Below are 18,690 nucleotides of genomic sequence, written 5' to 3' on the forward strand. Positions count from 1 at the left end.
TGATTAAGTCTTACGTACATGGTTGAAGAAAGCAAATGTTATTTGTTCCTTCCAAAAGAGGAAGAAGGAATTGTCCACCTGACATTAGTATCTGGGAAGATTCTAGAGAAGGTCATACATAGATCAGTCTATAAGTATTTGAAAAAAATGTGAAATCAGCATGGGTTGGTCAAGAGCAAATCTTTTCAGATTAATATTATATTTTGCCTGGGTAGGTTTCTTAGCAGAATTGGGGGGATGCTATAATTGTAGTGTGTGTGTGTGTGTGTGTGTGTGTGTGTGTGTGTGTGTATAGATAGAGTTCAGTCACACAGCTGACACAGTACTCACTGATAGGCTCATTAGCAAGCTAGTTAAGAAATGGCTGCATAACATGGCAATTAGGTAGAAACATCACTAGTTCAAAATTTACACTAAGGGAATGCTCAATAATTTTTCCTCACCAAAGTGGAGAGAGAAGTAGTATCAAATAGCACATCAAATAATTATTTCTTGACCCTCTGCTCTTCAGTATTTTCATTCATTATTTGGATAAAGAGCTGGAGGAATTAGCTAATACTGTTGCAGTCAGAAATAAAGCTCAATAAAGGTGTTACAAATAGTGGAATTATATTTAGCAGTTTCAAGTGCAAAGTTATTAATTTAGGAAACAAAAATCAAATGCACAGATGTAAGTGCAGGGAAATAAACTGAAAACTACTGAATGATACAGTGATGTGATTGCAAAAAAGCCAAATGCAGTTTCAACCGAATCATAATTTCCAAATCACGAAAAGCAATCATTTCACTCTGTTATACTCTGGTGAAACATCACCTCAAGTATTGTGTATAGTTATTAGTTTCACATATTAAGCATTTAGATAAATTGGAACAAGTTCAGATGGCAACAAAAATAATCAGGGCATTGGAAACATCTCTATGAAGAAACTGAAGTATGCTTAGTCTTCATAAAAGACAACTGAGCTGGAGATGGTAGTTATTTTTTTAGTACCTAATTGGATGTTACACAGATGAAGGTCAGGAGATACTGTCTCTCATGCCACAATGTAGCACATGGAATAATGTACAATTGTCTCAGCCATTAATTTTCAGAGTTTTAATTCTAACAACTTCTGTGGACCTTACTCCATACTTAAGAGATCCATAAAAGGGCATTTATAAGTTAACTGGCATGTCTATCGTCCCTGTCACATTTTGATTTTCTTATTTTATTTGTTCAAATGTGTAATTTTTTTTGATAAATTGAAAAAAATGTAAATTACAGATAGGAAACTTCTGATTAGAAGTTAGGGTAACAAAAAGCAATGAAAGTGGAACTAATCACCCAGGGTGGTGGTGGACTCCCCTTTCCTGGAAGTGTTGAAGCAAAAAGTGTATAGTTATTAACGTGGAATATTTTTATTCAGTTTTCTGTATTGAACAGGGATTTGGACTCTGGACCCCCAGGGGGTCACTCCCACAACCTCCAATTCTATGATTCTGTGCCAAGGGCTTTAAATGTAATATATCATCTTCAGAACATGTATTGGGGACATTGATATGTACTACAAAATATTTCCTGATAAAGTTTTTCGTATCTCCAGGACCCCACCAGTGGATAATAGCTCCTTATCCTTTGCAGTACTCCAACATTTGCTAGAACAGTGGTTCTCAACCTTCCCAATGTCATGACCCTTTAATACAGTTCCTCATGTTGTGGTGACCCCCAACCATAAAATTGGTGTCTTGGTTCCTAAGACCATTGAAAATATGTGTTTTCCAATGGTCTTAGGCAACCCCTGTGAAAGGGTCGTTCGACCCCCAAAGGGGTCCCGACCCACAGGTTGGGAACCGCTGTGCTAGAAGGTAAACTGGAGGACTATATTAACAGAATAACAGAGTTGGAAGGAACCTTGGAGGTCTTTTAGTTCAACCCCCTGCTCAAGCAGGAGACTCTATACCAGTGGTTCTCAACCTTCCCAATGCCGCAACCCTTTAATGCAGTTCCTCATGTTGTGGTGACCCCCAACCATAAAATGATTTTCGTTCCTACTTCATAACTGTAATTATGCTACTGTTATGAATCGTAATGTAAATATCTGATATGCAGGATGTATTTTCATTATTACAAATTGAACACAATTAAAGCATGGTGATTAATTTGCCAATCTTGGTTTGGGAGAAGATCAGCCAGGCTGGGATTTTCCAGGATAAAACAACCTCCCTGCCTGCCTCCAGCAGCAGTTCGTGGTTTACATGAGTTTCACTTTCTTAAGTTTACTTTTTTTACATTCCGTTCTCCCTACCCACCCAGTCTTTCTTTCTTTCTTTCTTTCTTTCTTTCTTTCTTTCTTTCTTTCTTTCTTTCTTTCTTTCTTTCTTTCTTTCTTTCTTTCTTTCTTTCTCTTTCTTTCTCTCTCTCTCTCTCTCTCTCTCTCTCTCTCTCTCTCTCTCTCTTTCTTTCTTTTTCTTAACACAGATTAAGAAATTGCCCTTTAAATGGGATTTTAAACAGAGGCTTAAACTACATCAAACTGTGCTTCTGTCCCAAGTGGAATTCCTCGGGACGGAAGGAATGGGTGGGTGGGGACTGTCCTCCCCTCCAGCCTTGCCTGCCAGCCCTTCCTGGCGCCCCAAAAGCCTCTGAGCTCAGTTTAGCTCGCAGGACAGGACCAGCAGCGGGGGCAGCAAAGGCAGCGTCCAGGCCCAAGGCGGCTTTAATGTGCCTGCCTGGGCAAGAGCCCGTCCCTCCAGATGAAGCGGGTGGCCCGACTGCCCCGCCAGTCTCCTGCTCTCCGGGCGCTTTCGAGCCCCTGTGCAGGCAGCTGGGCTGAAGCGGCACCGCTGACCGCACTCGCTTCAGACGTCCATTGGAGCCAAGGCTGATCCGCCACCCAGAAGAACCCGTCTCTCTCCCCCTTCAGCGCCTCAGCCTTTCCCTGCCGTGGAGACCAGACAGGGTGGCGTCTAGGTTGTGCCCGGAGCTGGGAGCAGGCTGCTTCGCCACCCGGCGCTCTTCATGCACCTGCCGCTTCAGGACGCGCTTCTGAGCATGGGTGACACCAGTGGAGGTGGATGGTCTTAGGCAATCCCTGTGAAAGGGTCCTTTGACCTCCAAAGGGGTCGTGACCCACAGGTTGAGAATCACTGCTCTATACTATACCATTCCAGACAAATGGTTGTACAATCTCTTCTTAAAAACCTTCAGTGTTGGAGCACCACAACTTCTGAAGGCAACCCATTCCACTGATTAATTGTTCTAATTGTCAGGAAATGTGTCCTTAGTTCTAGATTGTTCTCTCCTTTATTACTTTCCATCCATTGCTTCATGTCTTGCCTTCAGGTGCTTTGGAGAACAGGTTGATCCCCTCTTCTTTGTGGAAGCCTCTCAAATATTGGAACACTGCTGCCATGTCACCCCTAGTCCTTCTTTTCATTAAACTAGACATACCCATTTCCTGTAACTATTCTTCTGCAGCCCCCAATCATCTTTGTTGCTCCTCTCTGCACTCTTTCTAGAGTCTCAACATCTTTTTTATATTGTGGCAATGCAAAACTAGAAGCGTCTTAGAGCTTTTTCCTTGATTGATATATTTATACAGAGCAGCTGTGATTGCGCAAACAGCATATCCTTTGGCGCTTGAGGCAGCAAAGCCATGTCTCCAATTCCTCCTGATTTATCTCTTGTACGTAGACTAGATTCATATGTGTTCTAAGGACAAAATTGGTTTTTCTAGTTTCAGCTTAATACGTTGTGAAAATCTTCCCAGTTGTGGTTTGTAAATGCATGAGGGCTTAACATGACTTATAAAACTCAGTAACTATTGTGGCTTTTCACTCTGCAACATTTTCTTCCTTGTTCCTTTTGTTAAGGCCAAACCAAAAGGTTTGATCCAAATGCAGGCATATCCTGGGTAAGCTGGTTGAAATCAAATGAGTCATGACTAATTAATTCCTCTTAGTTACAGTGTGTTTATTTTTAGCGTTGCCAAATCTGAATCTATATCTTTTTGGTTTTTAAAGAGCAGGAGATGCTTCCTGGACATCAGCCATTAAGTGGAGAGAAGTAACTGCCTCAGTCAATAAATACTGACAGCAAAAGCAGCCCCTGGAGAGATTTACCCTGAGACTGCTTTCCAGTCTGTGAAACATGCCACATGGTTGTCTTGCATCCCCTAAACCAGTGGTAGGCAACCCACGGCTCTGGAGCCGCATGTGGCTCTTTCATCCCTCTGCTGCGGCTCCCTGTCACCGATCGGCTCCACAATTGATAGGGCTTTCGGTTAGGACAGGTAGAGGAAAAAGGATGCCAGACTAGGAGGAGACTCTATGGTGAGGGAACCAGACTTCCGGTCGGCTCCAAAGCTGAACGGGGGGCTTCCGGTTAGCACCTTTGTGGCTCTTTGAGTGTTTAAGGTTGCCGACCCCTGCCCTAAACTAACCTGCTATTTTAGGTGCAGTCAAGACTACTGTCCTACCTTCAGCATTGGAAGTAAAAAAAATATGTTAGTCCATTTTGCTTATGTAAGTGGACCTGGATGGGTGCAATCTTACCTGTTATTTCAAGTTGTAATATCATATTTGATTAGAATGGAATTCTTCTCTCCATTTACATATATATATAAACTTTGGTCATGTTACCTTAAATTACCTTTTATTTTTTTGTTAACCAGCACTCTCTCCAGGATACTTTAGCTGACTTCTCCCTCCCCAATTGCTTTTTCTTGATACAGATAGTCCTTAACTTAACAACCGTTTGTTTAAGCAACCATTCAAAATTGCACCGCAATGAAAAAGGTTACTTACAACCAGTCCCTGCACTTATGACTATTACTGCCTCACCACAGTCATGTGATCAAAATTCAGGCAACCAATATATATATACAATAGCTGCAGCATCCCAGGGTTGTGTGAACACCATTTGTAACTTTCCCAACTGGTTTCTGACAAACAAAGGGGGGAAGCCAGATTGACTTAACAGTTGCAGTGATTTGCTTAACAGTGGTAAAAAGGTCATAAAATCGGGTGTGACTCACTTAACATTAACATGTGTATTAAGACAGTAACATTAAGGAACCTTAATTCATTGCACCCCAGGTAAAGTCCTTTTATTTTTTCAAAGTTAGTATGCTGAAATACAAATGGGGAATGGGTTTTAACATGCATTTGTTTCTTATCAATTCGTATTAATGTTCATTGCATGCAATTGGTTAGTAAGTATATTTAGGATGGTGAATATAGAATGTATTGATATAAGAATTAGAAGGATCTAATCAATCTCTTTAGAGGGAACGTGAAACAAAGGACCTGTCAATATTTTAGCAGAAAATAAACTTGCCTGTGAGGGGAAAAGTACAAGACATTGAGATCTGCATCATGATTCTCCCAAAGTTTTTGCCTATCCATAGTTCCTAGGCTGTGATGACTAGTAATTCTTATTTGAACTCCTGGATTTCAAGAGTAACAGTTCAGAAAGTTTCTAAAAATTGTAAAATCCATGGCCAATGATAAAAGCTGCTGATGTGCTTTCATACTTTTCCAACCTGATGCCTTCTGGCTGGGAATATTTGAAATTGTAATCTATGTACATGTGTAGTGATTACGGTTGGATATTACAGGAATCTATGACTTGCAGTCATGTTTTTAGAGTACATCAGTGCCATGAATTGAATAGTGCAGTGATGGCAAACCTATGGCGGGCATGTAAGCTGTCAGCCAGCTCAGCTCCACTGCACATGCAGACGCGCCTCCTGCCGGCCAAGGTCCCTGCCACACATGCGGGAGATGCACATGCATGTGGGGGGGGGGTCGTGCAGCATGCGCGGGGCAGGGATCGCAAAGAGGGCACCCCTCATGCTCTGTTTTTTTAATCCCAGGAGTCTCCATGCATCTTGTTTTAGATGCCACGTAAGTGCAGGGCCCGTGCGTGGGCTCTAGGAGGGCAAAAAACAGGCCTCCCAGAAGTCTGGAAACAGGCCCGTTTCCGGTCTCCGAAGCCCTTGGGAGGCTGTTTTTACCTTTCCAGAGGCTCAAGGAAAGCCTTTCGAGCCTGAGGAGGGCGAAAACACCCCCCACACACCGTGGTGCAGGAGACCGAGTAGACCAAGCCCACCATGGCCACCTCACCCAGCAACAGGGCAGAGAACCAGTTGCTAAAATTTTTGTGCTGGGTGGTGGTGGTGTCATGTGCGCATGCGCAGGGATGCTGACCGCAGTGCATTATAGGTGTGGGCAAGCTTACGTGCGCACGATTTCAGCACGTGAGGACAAAAAGGTTAGCCATCCCTGGTATAGTGCAACCTGAGATCTTGATGAGATTTGATCACATTCTAATTTTACTTAGACCAAGGTAAGAACTATTAGAATTCAATCCATGTGCCATAATCTGGGTACAAACTGAATTAATGGTAAAATTTAGAGAATATTTATTAGATTGATATTTCACCTTTCCTTCAAAAGGCCAAGGTGATGTATAAAGCATTTAATGCACATCTTTCCGTACCGAAAAGTGTGAACAGTCCTAAAGTAGGCTAATCCATCACCTTAACCACTAGACAGTGACTCAGAGATACCTATGTGAAAATAATGAAGATTCGTCAATCTTTATCTGATAATTTGAATTTGGAAATTTCTAGCTTTAAAGTTGTTAATATTTAGTTCTATTAAACTTTTGGGGGCAGGAATGTAAAGGTATTTTAATTATGCTCAATTTTTACACTTTCACACCAACACACATCTCTTTTAAAAGCCTCAGGCAGCTGACATTTTAAAAATGTAAAACCAACAAATTAGTTTTGGCGCATGTCCAGGAACGCAGAGGATTTGTTCGCACGCTTTTCCCAAAGCGTTCTTTACAAAGATTTGGAGAAGCCAGGACGAACATTATTGGTTAGCGACTACAAACCCCAAAGGGCATTGCGGCGTGAGAGAACTCAGGCGAGGCGAGGCCGGTCGCAGAGAGACTTTTCGCAGAGGTGTCCCTTTGGTGGGGAAACTGGTGAACTACAAGTCCCAGATGACTACGCGCTTGCCGGACTGGCTCCAGCTCTTTGAGGAGGCTGGTTCCTACTTTAAATCCAGACAGAGATCAAAATGGCGGCTGCGAGCTGAGTGTGAGGTGGGGAAAGGCAAGAGAGACGCGGAGCAGAAGGCGCGCTCGGCTTTTCCCGGGGGCGGTGAGTGCATTCCCACATGCAAGGGGCGGAGAGGAAGTAGCGGTCTCCAGCGAGGAATGCCTGCTTCTTTTCAGGAAAAGAGTTTGCAAGGGGCAGCCCTAGTTCCTTACGTGTCCCCTCTTCCACAGGGGGGCGTCCACGGGCTTGAGGGGGGGGATCGGGGTTTAAAGTGGGGCTTGGGGATGAGGAGAAAGTGTGTGTGTATGGTGGGTGGGTGGGGGAAGCTGCCTTGTCCCCGGGAGATTGTGCCGGCGAAGGGCTCTGCACCTTCCCGGACGGCTCCGCGGGGCGTGTAAGATGCCCGCAGAAGGGGCGAAGAAAGGAAGGGTTTCCTTGCAGCCAGAAATGGCTGGGGTAGAGAATTTGGCGCTCTCCCGTCGCGGATCCCAAGACTTCGGGGTGGGTGTTTCACCGACGTCGGGAGCGGTGGGAAAGGAACCCGCCAGCCCCTTTTTGGTTTCTGTTTCTGGAGAGACGGGGCGAACGCGGGAGCTGTAGGGCGGGGAGCGGGCTCCCTCACCACCGGGGAAGTTGCAGGGCGAGGGTGACTCCGAAGGAAACTCGAGAGTCGCTTTCCAGCCCGGCTGCCTCGTCGCCTTGTTGAGTTTGGAGCGTCTCCCAAGAAAGTCCCCCGAGGACTCCGGGCGTGAGGATGCCCGAGGTCTCGGTCGGCTGGCTTGTCTTTTCTCAGCCATGGCGAGCAAGCGAGCATGCAAACAAGCAAGCGCTGGGCTTGGAAGAGCGGGGTGGTTGGATCGGCGGCTTCCGCTTTCCTGCTTGTAAACGGGGGTAACAAACCACTGCGGAGCCAAAGGGGACGCGAGGACGGGGGTGGGGTGGGGAACAGCTTCGGGGTATGGGGAGCATTTTATACCCAGATGCATTTATTTCTAACTATTTCTGGTTACTTATTATTAAAACTTTGAAGTTTTCCCTTGATTCTGTGCAAGGTGCTGGTTGGCTGCCTTTCAAGTGTGTCTTAGCTTTGCCAAGTTTCTCAAGGGGAAAAAACACCATGTTTTCATTCTGGTTTGTAGTGTGGCTAGCCAGGTTTTTATTTTTATTTTATTAAAAGTGATTTTTTTTAAAAAAAAGATAGCCTATGGCTATAATATATGAAAATGAATGAAAAATGCATTTAAAATGTATACATGACATAGGTATATAGCAAACATTAATGTTATCTTACCTTGGCTGTTTAACAGTCTTAAACTGATATTGTCCACAACAATAACAATTGGGTATGTCTCGTCTTTGGTATATGAGATACTACCTCAGGTTCACTTTCTATGATACAGGCTTGGTTAGTGAAATGAAAAAGATGTTTGTAATGGATGTAGATATTGAAAAGCATATATTCCACAAATATTTGATAATAGGACACGAGGAGCAGAATACTTAAATCATTTGTCTGATCTGTCATCATAAGAACATTCTACATTGTAACATTTTATATAACCCCTAATTATATCATGTTACATTGACTGTAATATTTATACACAAATTTATTTTTATAATATATAATCTATTAGTAAGCCAACAAGAATGTTGAAACACCATGGTTTCTACAGAATCACTAGAAGAAAATTTCAACAGTCACTGGAAGAAGCTTTTCATATTTGCTATTTCTAGCCTGATACAATCTGCACAATATTTTATTTAAATATTGAAACATTGAGCATGGCTGTATTGTATGTTTCTAACTTGGAACTTATCATTGTGTATTAATTTGCTTATCAGTTATACACAAGATAGCTAAAGAAGAAAGCTCTGATCACAATAGAATCAAAAGGAGTACTACTCCTTTACTGTACAAAGCTTAACAATGTAGATTGTATATATTAAAATATTCAGCAAACAAAAGCCTGACTTCTTATATACTGTATATTGGAGAAATCATAAAAATACACTTGTTAAAACACTTGAGGAAAGCATATATTGTATGTAAGATGAACCCGGTTACTGTGTCTCAAATGATACTGGATACTAGTCTGACATTAGAGGTTGCTTCAGGTCTTGCATATAAATGAGCAATATGAGCAGTAATCGAAGATCTTATTTTTGCATTGTCTTACAGCGCTGCTTAAGTCATGCTGTTATTCTGAATGCAAGAAGAGAACACTACCTTTAGTATCTGAATTATTAGTGTGTGCAGCAGTTACAATTTGAAGGCAGAATATTGTAATGTTGTATTTTTTAGTATTTGCTTAAAATTGGCAATAAACTGAATATTTCAAGTTATGGTATTATGCTTAGAATAATTTTGGTAAAGGTAAAATGGGTTATGCATAGAGTATATTTTAAACGTGACGAACCAATGTGAAAACTGTTAATTTTAATCGGAATTACTAGCACTACCCTCCCCAAAATTATTGTAACATAGCTATTCCATTAATATGGCGTAAATAAAATTATTTAGAAAAACACATACAACATAATTAATACAAATTTGCAGATACGTCTACAAACTTAGAATATTTTTTTGGGGGAAAAATGGCTAATAGTTTTTACAGTGGCTCGTTTCTTAATTTTTCTTTTACATACAATCAAGATGACCTTCTTATGGATATTTGCATAAGAAACTACAGTTTTAAGTTATTGAAATAGCATGGTAGGAGCAAGCAGATTGGATAAGGACAGTTCTTGACCAGGAGCTGAGTAAAAACCTCTCATTCAAGAAACTTTATGTTGGCTAATAATGTCACCACCCCTTTTAAGTCAATGCTCAGCAGGGAAACCTGCTATGCTTCAAATCCATTTTAAAGGGAATTTTCCTCTTCACAAGAAATTCAAGATCCCTCAGTAAGCTGCCATAAATTTAACAAGCAATTGGTTTCCTTTTAGATGTAAAAAGTATTAATATAGTTGTTCTGAAAAATAAATTGAATGATTTATTGACCATAGCAACCATTGAATGCCTTGCAGAGGTTGATAATTCCGACTCCTGTTCTCATCAGTGGTGTAAGTTGGTCATTCATAGTTGTTAACTGTGTGTTCAATGCAATTCAAATGTGAGGTACAAATATTCTCTTCCATTGATATTTGTAGCTTTATTTAATCATACTGCCTTTGAAGACCATTCAGAAGTTTCAATAGTTTTAGCATATTAGTTTCACCAATATAGCACTACTGCTGTAGGAGTTACAGTGGCTTCCAGTCAGCTTCTGGATGCCAATCAAGGTAATGGTTATCACCTCTAAAACCCATAGAAAGAATGCCTTTTCTTTCTGCCTGAGGAGATCTTATTGAGGGAATTTGCTGAAGTCCCAGATATGAGGGAATGCCATCTACAGGAACTCCATGCTTAAGTGAATTATAGACCAGTGTCCAGTGAGTGATTGGGCTTCAGCTACCGAGTGCTTTGGATGAGATGGATTATCTGGGTCCTTTCCAGTTGAGTTTCAGGTCTGGGTACAGGATGAAGATCAGTTCTTTGTAAAAATTAAAGCTCTATTCAACCCTACTCCCACCAGTATTGGTAAAATATTTGGTTTCATGTAGACCAGTGGTGTCAAACTCGATTTTATGGAAGACCGGATGAGGGTTGTGTTTGACTTTGGGGGGCCGGGATGAACATAGCCAGGGTGGGTGTGGCCAGCTCGATGTCACTCATGTCAGGGGTGCGGTGGCCCGAGTTCTCTGCCAGTGAAAATGGGCTCCCAAGCTCCGTTTCGGCTGCAACAGACTCTTGCAACCCTCTGCCAGTGAAAATGGAGCTCAGGAGGGCTGCACGCAGGCCAGTCCTTCACTGTTTCCAGGGCAGCTCTGTGGTCCACATCTAAGCAACCCTGCGGCAGGATCTGGCCCCTGGGCCTTGAGTTTGACACCCCTGATGTAGACAATCACAGATTCATCTTAAAGTAGGAAAGCCATTGAATTTGAGGGTAAGGAATTCAGGACTCTGAATTAACAACTGGCAATCTTCCTCTGTGTAGGGGCTAGAGGCTATGCAGCCATCACCATTTTGTGCTTACTAGTTGTTCCTTACATGCCAAAGTGGCTGGTGAAGCCATTGACAAAATGGCCATGTGAAGAAGTGGCAAGCGATCTTACCTCTTGTGGGCCTGGATGAATATCGTTGTTTTGGGAAACATCGGCTGGATGATTTTGGGTGGACAGTCCATGGTTGTAGAGATGGCTGACTCCTGTTTGAAGAGATGATAGAAATGCTGATACATGTAAAGAGTTCCAATTCATTTATTAGATGTTCTTAGTTTTCATTCAGTCAAGTCTTAAACTGAGCTTTTTAGTTAAAAATAATGTTCATACTAGATAGTATACTTAGGCAGCATTTGTATTTTTTTTCTTATTAACTTTTCTTCATAATGCATTTATTTTTCATCACTTATAGGTATAGGTATGTGTGTGTGTGTGTGTGTGTATGTATGTATGTATGTATGTTTCTATCTGACATCTTATTTTAGTTCTCCCATGTTTTTGTGGATAGTGGAGAATATATACTGTATATGACCTTCAATCTATTTTTGCAGATGTCTCTGTTAATTAATGTAGTGACAATGTGAGACTTTGGTTCAAGGAGAAAAGCAACAAAATAGATGTTTTGAATCTTTTGGAAGCCTATTGAACCTACTTTGCTTACTGAATCTATCTTGCAATAGCACCAGCAACCACTACAAAATTTTCTGGAGGAATTTGTAGGATTAGCCAGGATTGGGTATTATGATGTCCAATTGGCCTCGAGACAGAGTTAAAACTGAAGCCACGCCTCTGTGCTCCTTGCTTCTGTTTCCAGTTTCAATTCTGTTTAGCCAAAGAAGGACGAGTTGCTTTTGATTCCAGTGATTCCCAAACACAATCCAGTGCCATCCTGCAAATTCCTTCTCCCTGCCTTCCCCCTTTTGCCTCCATCTGCTTCCTGGAAGCCTCCTCTTAGTGTGGCTTGCTTCCGGCCGCCGGTAAGGGTTTTACAAGTTGTTTGTTGGGGCTATTAGAGGCGGGATGCCATTCTGGTGGCCATTTTGGGCCTCGTGTTCCGGTGGGCCGCATGGGCTAAGTCAGAGGCTGCCACGAGTCTCAATCTCATCCCTGCCATCCTGGGGGCCATCCCTTCCACAGCTGCAGCAAGGCCCTGCGGGCCTGGAGTGAGGCCAGGAGGACTGGAGTGGCATGGGATGAGGATCGCGCGCTGCGTGGTGTTGCCGGCAGCCGCACAGCTTGAAAAGGGGCCGGAAACGTCTACCAGCAGCTGAAATCATTGTGCGGAGGCCGTGAGTGACTGGGGGAAGCTGTTTTTTGCTACTGGTCGTGTGGGCTGAGCCTGGAGGAGCACCGACCTGGTACCATGACGGATAGAGAGGAGAGGCCTGATTTCCCCCCCCCCATTGTCTCCTGGGGAGGGACCTTCCAGTGGGGCCAGAGAAAGGCCCACAGCCTCTGCAAGGCTGCGAAAGACCATGGCTGCTGGGAAGCCTTCCGAGGCCTTACAGAAGGATGAAGAAAGGAGGCACAGGGCCCTGGAAAAGCAGGGCTGAACAGAGAGCTAGGCCTAGTTCTCCCCTGAGGTCCAGATCACCTATCAGATCGAAGTCTAGGTCCCTTCCAGGGGGGATTCCCCATTATATGTCAGAGAATATGCAGGGGATATTTCTCCTCCCCCCATCTCTCCATGGTAGAACAGGGCCCCTATCTGAGGGATCCTTTTCAATGCAGGGGGGGCAGGGGGAATAGTCCCATTAGGCCATCCTTGGCTCCACAGCCTGATGATTGAACATGTTGGAGAGAAGGAGGATTCCTTCATTAGGGACATGAAACAGCTTCCTGCAAGTATTCAGAGGTTTATTTCCTCTGCAATCTCACATGGAATTGCTATTGGTTTAAAGAAGGGGACTGCAAGCCCTGCAACTGGGGCAAAGGTCACTGGGGGGGGGAGCACTGCTCAGGCCAGGCCTAGACCCTCCCCCGCAGATGTGCACCGGCCAATTTCACCTTCTCTGGCTAGCGAAGGTTCCATGGCTGGGGATCAGGTCCAGAGAGAAGTAGATATGTCTGATGAGGATCCCTCAAAGCCTGAAACTCCAGCTTTCTCAGGATTGTTTCCCCCAGATTTGTTCAAATCTCTGCTACGCAAGACGAGTGCCACAGCGCAACTGGGTGAGACGGAGAGCACCAATGAAGGTGCCAAGGAAGGTGGCCCGGAAAAGAAACCAGTGGGCCGGGTTTACTCAGAACCTCCTCCAGTGAAGGAGGAAATCCCTGCCTCTAAGCTATTCTTGGAAGTTGTTAAGAAACAGTGGGAAAAGCCAGGGACTTTTCCTAACCCTAGTAGCAGTGATAGGAGTAACATAGAGCCTAGTTTTTCAGAGGCTTTGCAGTTGCCCACAGTTGACCCTCCAGTGGTGGCCTTGACTTCTACATCTATGGTGGTGTCCGGTGATGTGGCTAATTACTTGAAAACCGATGATAAGAAGACGCATCTGACTCTTCACAAAACGTTCCAGTCTTCCGCGTGGGCAATGAAGGCAGCTGCCACAGCGTCGTTCTTCAGCTGCACGGCTATCCTTTGGCTCCAGCAGATGCAGGAACGGATTCCGCCGGAGGAGGTGTGCACTCATCAGGATCTCAACAAGCAGGTTGCAGTCACACAGTTCTCTGCTGATGCCACTCTGCATGCCATGAAGTATGCATCCCGGGCGTTGGCCTCTCAGTGACCTCCTGACGTCTCCTGTGGCTGCGGGGGTGACAAGCCGAGAACAAGGCGAAGTGGCATCTGGCCTCATCACCTTATGCTGGGGGCTCCCTTTTCGGTGCCCTGTTGGTCCCAATCCTCTTTGAGGACAAGAATAAGAAGAAGGTCATGCCCACGCCCACGAAGAAGTCGGAGCAGAAGTCTGCACCTTATTTTCAGAAGCAGTCCTATTGTCAGTCAGATCAGGAAGTTCAACAAAACAGGTATTTTTCAAGATCAGATAGGCAGTTGGATAGACACTACCCGAGGGATACGCCTAGGTTCCAACCCCAGGGGAAGAGGCCCTTTCGGGGGGGAGTTCCTCTCCATTCCCCCAAACCACTTTCGTATGTTTTCAGTCACCAAGAGTAGGGATAAACGCTCTCTCATGAGACAGGCGATCCAACACCTCTTAGATATTAGGATGGTGGAACTGGTTCCACCGGACCAAGTAGGGTCAGGATTCTATTCTAACCTCTTTGTCGTTCCGAAAAATTCAGGGGGATGGAAGGTGATACTAGATCTAAAACTTCTAAATTTTCACTTAGTCTATAGGAGATTCAAGATGGCATTCCTTAAATCCATCTTGGCGGGGATCAGACGTAATGACTTCATGGCCTCCATCAATCTGACGGAGGCTTATCTCCATATCCCCATCTTCCCTGGCCATCGTAAATACCCCAGGTTCTCCTATTTAGGTAGGCATTATCAGTATAGGTCCCTACCGTTTGGACTGGCGTCCGCACCTCAAAACTTCACTAAGGTCCTGGCTGTGGTGGCAGCTTCCCTCTGAGAGCGCTCCGTCAGGATCCAATGTTATCTCAAGGCGATCTTGGTCCAGGTGGTGTCATTTGAGCGTGAGAGGGAGGACATTTCGTTAGTAGTGTCTACGCTCCAAAAGTTAGGGTTTTCAGTGAACTTGGATAAGAGTTCCCTGGTCCCCAGCACCAGGATTCTTCACCTAGGGTGAATCATAGATTCCAGGTTGGGGAAGGTGTTCCTGTCCCATGACTGTAAAGTTAGTTTGTTAGCTTTAGTTAGACAAGTTAGATGTCAGCGTTTTGTTCCTGTAGTGGTGCTCTCCAACTTGCTGGGGAAATTCATTTCTTGCATAGATGTGGTGCCTTGGGCTCATCTGCATGTGAGGCCGCTTCAATGGTGTCTTCTGCCGCATCAGAGGTCCAATTCCAGCAATTCCGAGGCAAAGGTTTCAGTGACGCCACAGGTGCAGCTGTCGTTGAGGTGGTGGCTCTCCCTGGCGCTACACAAGGGCTGCAAGTTCAAGGAGCTGGAGCACCTCACCCTGACAACGGACGCCAGCTTGTACCGGTGGGGAGCTTTCTTGGAGTCCCAGATGGTGCAGGGCCATTGGACCTGATTGGACCTCCAACACAATATCAACTGGTTGGAGCTGCGAGCGATTCACTTGGCACTGCGGCACTTCAAGGACCATGTTCGACACCGGAATGTCTTGGTGCTAACTGACAACGTGGGCCCACATCAACCAGCAAGGCGGCGCACACTCCAGGGCTCTTTGAACTGAGGCGATGGCACTCGGCGCCTGGGCGGAGAGGCATCTTCGATCGCTCAGGGCGGAGCACATCACAGGAGTGAACAATCATCAAGCTGACTGGCTCAGTTGGGCCATGGTCAACCACGGAGAGTGGAGCCTTCTCCCGGAACTGTTCCAGACCATCTGCTCCAGGTTCGGCCGTCCAGAGGTGGACCTGTTTGCCACACCACAGAAAGCTCAGGTGGAACGGTTCTTCTCTTGGTTCCCGACTCGGGGGATGGAAGGGGTGGACACTCTTCGGACTCCATGGCCGGAGGGCCTGCTCTACGCTTTCCCTCCCCTTCCCCTTCTCCCTGGGGTAGTTTGGAAGGTGACCTCAGAGAGGGCGGAGCTCATCTTAGTGGTGCCTTACTGGCCGCGCCGGGTGTGGCCTCGTGCCTGTCGGTGTCACATCCGTGGAGGATCCCAGGGAGAGATGTAGACCTCAGGCAGGGGAACCTGCTGCATTCTGAGCCTCAGTGGCTGCAACTAGCCGCGTGGAGATTGAGTGGGAGCGCCTGAGGGACACCCAGCTTTCCCAGAGGGTAATCACCATTGAGGCCTCACACAGGGATTTCACCAGGATCTATGATTCCACCTGGTGGGTCTTTGCAGAGTGGTTCCGGGTCTTGCGAGCGGATCTCCGTGAGACTTCAGTACCGCACGTCTTGGAGTCCAAGGTGGGTTGGATAAGGGGCCCTCATGTGGCACCCTTAGGAGGCAGGTGGTGGCCCTATCCACGATCATTCGGGTAGAAGGGCTCAGCGGAAGCTTTCCCAGCTTGTTAATTAAGAGGTTCTTGAGGGGGGCGGGCAACCTCCACCCCCCGGTAGTCCACAGATTTCCAACATGGAGCTTTACTACGGTTCTCCAAGCCATGACAGGCGCACCGTTCAAACCTCTGAGGACAGATGACCCTAGGTTCGTGACCCTGTGACCCTTAACATAGTTTTCCCTGTGGCGGTCACCTCGGTCCATCGCATCTCCGAACTGGGGGCGTTGTCCTCCAGGTCGGATCTTTGCACATTCCACAATAAATCGGGTCGTCCTGTGACTGGATCCGACTTTTCTCCCCAAAGTAAACTCCTTTTTTCACAGATGGCAGGAGGTGGTCTTGCTGGATTTTTGCCCGGACCTGTCACATGATAGGGAACGTTTTTGGCACAGGCTGGATGTCAGGCGTGCCTTGTGTATTTACTTGAGATGACGGAGAACCTCAGGAAATCTGAGGCACTTTTCATTTCCTTTTATTCATCTTCCTTGGGGAAGAGGGTATCCTTCTCTGCTATAAGGAGGTGGATCAAATTGGCTATTGCACTGGCCTATGAGGTTCAGCACCTACCAGTTCCCCAGGGCATCACAGCACACTCCACTAGGAGCGTGGCTACCTCGGTGGCCTGGGCTACACGGCGCCTATTGCAGAGATTTGTAGGGCCACTACATGGGCGTCCACGACTCCCTTTATCAGGCTCCCTTTATCAAGTTAGACGCTTTTGCATCAGCTGATGCAGTGTTTGGTCATAGTGTGTTACAACAGGTGGTAGCGCATGGGGAACCCAGGACCAATAGTGCCCCCCCCCCAGGGATGTTAACTTGGGTATGTCGCAATCCTGCCTAATCCTGCAAATTCCTCTAGAAAATGACAGTTGGTATTTCCTGAATTGTTATTTTGGGAGGTTTGCAGGATTAGCCAGGTTCCCGCCCTAGCATTGGTCCATGAGATTTGGGAGTTCAGGGGGTAAGGTGTGTCCCCTTATGACTTGTTTTCAGGTGTTTTTCAGTGGATTTGACTCATTGAAACTGGGAACCAGAAGCAAGGAGCACAGAGGCGTGGCTTCGGTTTTAACTCTGTCTCGAGGCCAATTGGACATCATAATACCCAATCCTGGCTAATCCTGCAAACCTCTCAAAATAACAGTTCAGGTAAGACCAACTGTCATTTCAATATTCTTCCTCTAGTAACATTATTGTTATAATCTTCAGGAGGCAGAAATACATATTTTTTTAAAAAAAATGTATTGCTCTTGGCTGCAGAAACAGTGCCATCCTGTTTTGTTGATACTATTTTGAACCTACTTCATTCTTGTTGAAATACTCAAATGACATATTCCTAGTAACATTCATTTTGCTAGAAGAATAGGAGGAATAGGACCTTCAATCCTTTTTTTAAAAAGCTGAGAATACAATTTGAAGATGTATAGGTTCCATGAATCCTACATTATTTTACTCAGGTTGTTAGGTCTCTGGTAACTTCCTTATTACCCACACAAAATAAATATTACTTTGGAGAATGTTACTACTTCTGGAGAAAGGAGAAGTAACTTGATCACAGTAGATAATCCTGAATTTATGACTGCAAGTAGTCATTTAATGAAACACCACGTGACTGAACATGTCACTGCATCACTTGATGGCAATCCTGGCTCCTCTAGTTGCATTCACTAAACAATTGCATGGAGTATTAAGAGGAATGTGGGAATGGGTTGGGTTGGGGGAGACTTGGGGCTTATCAGCCAGTAGTGGGTTCCGGATCCCGTCGCAACTAGTACGCTGTGAGTGGGCTGAACGTCCTCAGGCATGCGCACTGTGCACACATGCACACGCCACTGCCCAGCGACACTCAGCTGTTCGGCAGAAGTCACGCAGGCGCCACACACTATGAATGTGTGCACAATTGGCCCGTTTGCCTCAAAAAGCAGTAAGGAACACGGGCAGGCGGGTGGGCCAAACGGCCCACCGTTCTGGTACATTGGCGGCTGCTCCCAGCTACCACCTGTACGCCCATACCGGGCCGTACTCCTCGGAACCCACCATTGTTACCAGCATGTGGAAACTTGCTATGGGCCAGAAAGCATTGACTGGCTCAAGGACTTACTGGCACAACTGAAGCTGCTGCAGGCCTGGAGGCCTTTGGCCTGTTTCCTAGCCAGCTGTCCAACAATGTGCAAGAACCTTTGAATGGTTCCAGGGGTTACTGACATATGTAAAAATGTCATGGCACTGACACCTTCTCATCACATAGCAACACACGGAAGTCTTCAACCAACTCCAGGGCCTATTGGCATGCAACTTATCTTTCCATTTTTCTGCATCTTCTGAGAGACATGCCCAGCTGATGCGAGGTGCAGCCTTGTTACAGAAGCTGCTTTGTGCCATTCTGCAAATGGACACTATTTTTACAATTCTTTAGAAGGCTTTTTAAAAAGGGGGCTTTAAGTATTGCGAGAATAGTGTCCACTTGCAAAATAGTATGAGAGGTCGTCTGTGGAAAGCATTGGCTGACATGTCTGCCAGAAGCT

General features: G+C 45.4%; 1 protein-coding gene across 3 annotated transcripts in view; it reads left to right on the top strand.

Moving 5' to 3' along the window:
* The first annotated feature begins 7,036 nt into the window (after window positions 1–7,036).
* Window positions 7,037–18,690, top strand: part of NCOA3 (nuclear receptor coactivator 3) — a 109,585-nt gene continuing 97,931 nt past the window's right edge. For 2 of the 3 annotated variants that reach the window (XM_081948361.1, XM_081948363.1), the window contains exon 1: window positions 7,037–7,154. The gene's annotated coding sequence lies outside the window, so the exon portion shown is untranslated. The remainder of the gene's footprint in view (window positions 7,155–18,690) is intronic. The other variant, XM_081948362.1, reaches the window with a different exon arrangement.

This window comes from Natrix helvetica (assembly GCF_964273705.1).
Source record: "Natrix helvetica genome assembly, chromosome: 3".
NCBI lineage: Eukaryota > Metazoa > Chordata > Lepidosauria > Squamata > Natricidae > Natrix > Natrix helvetica.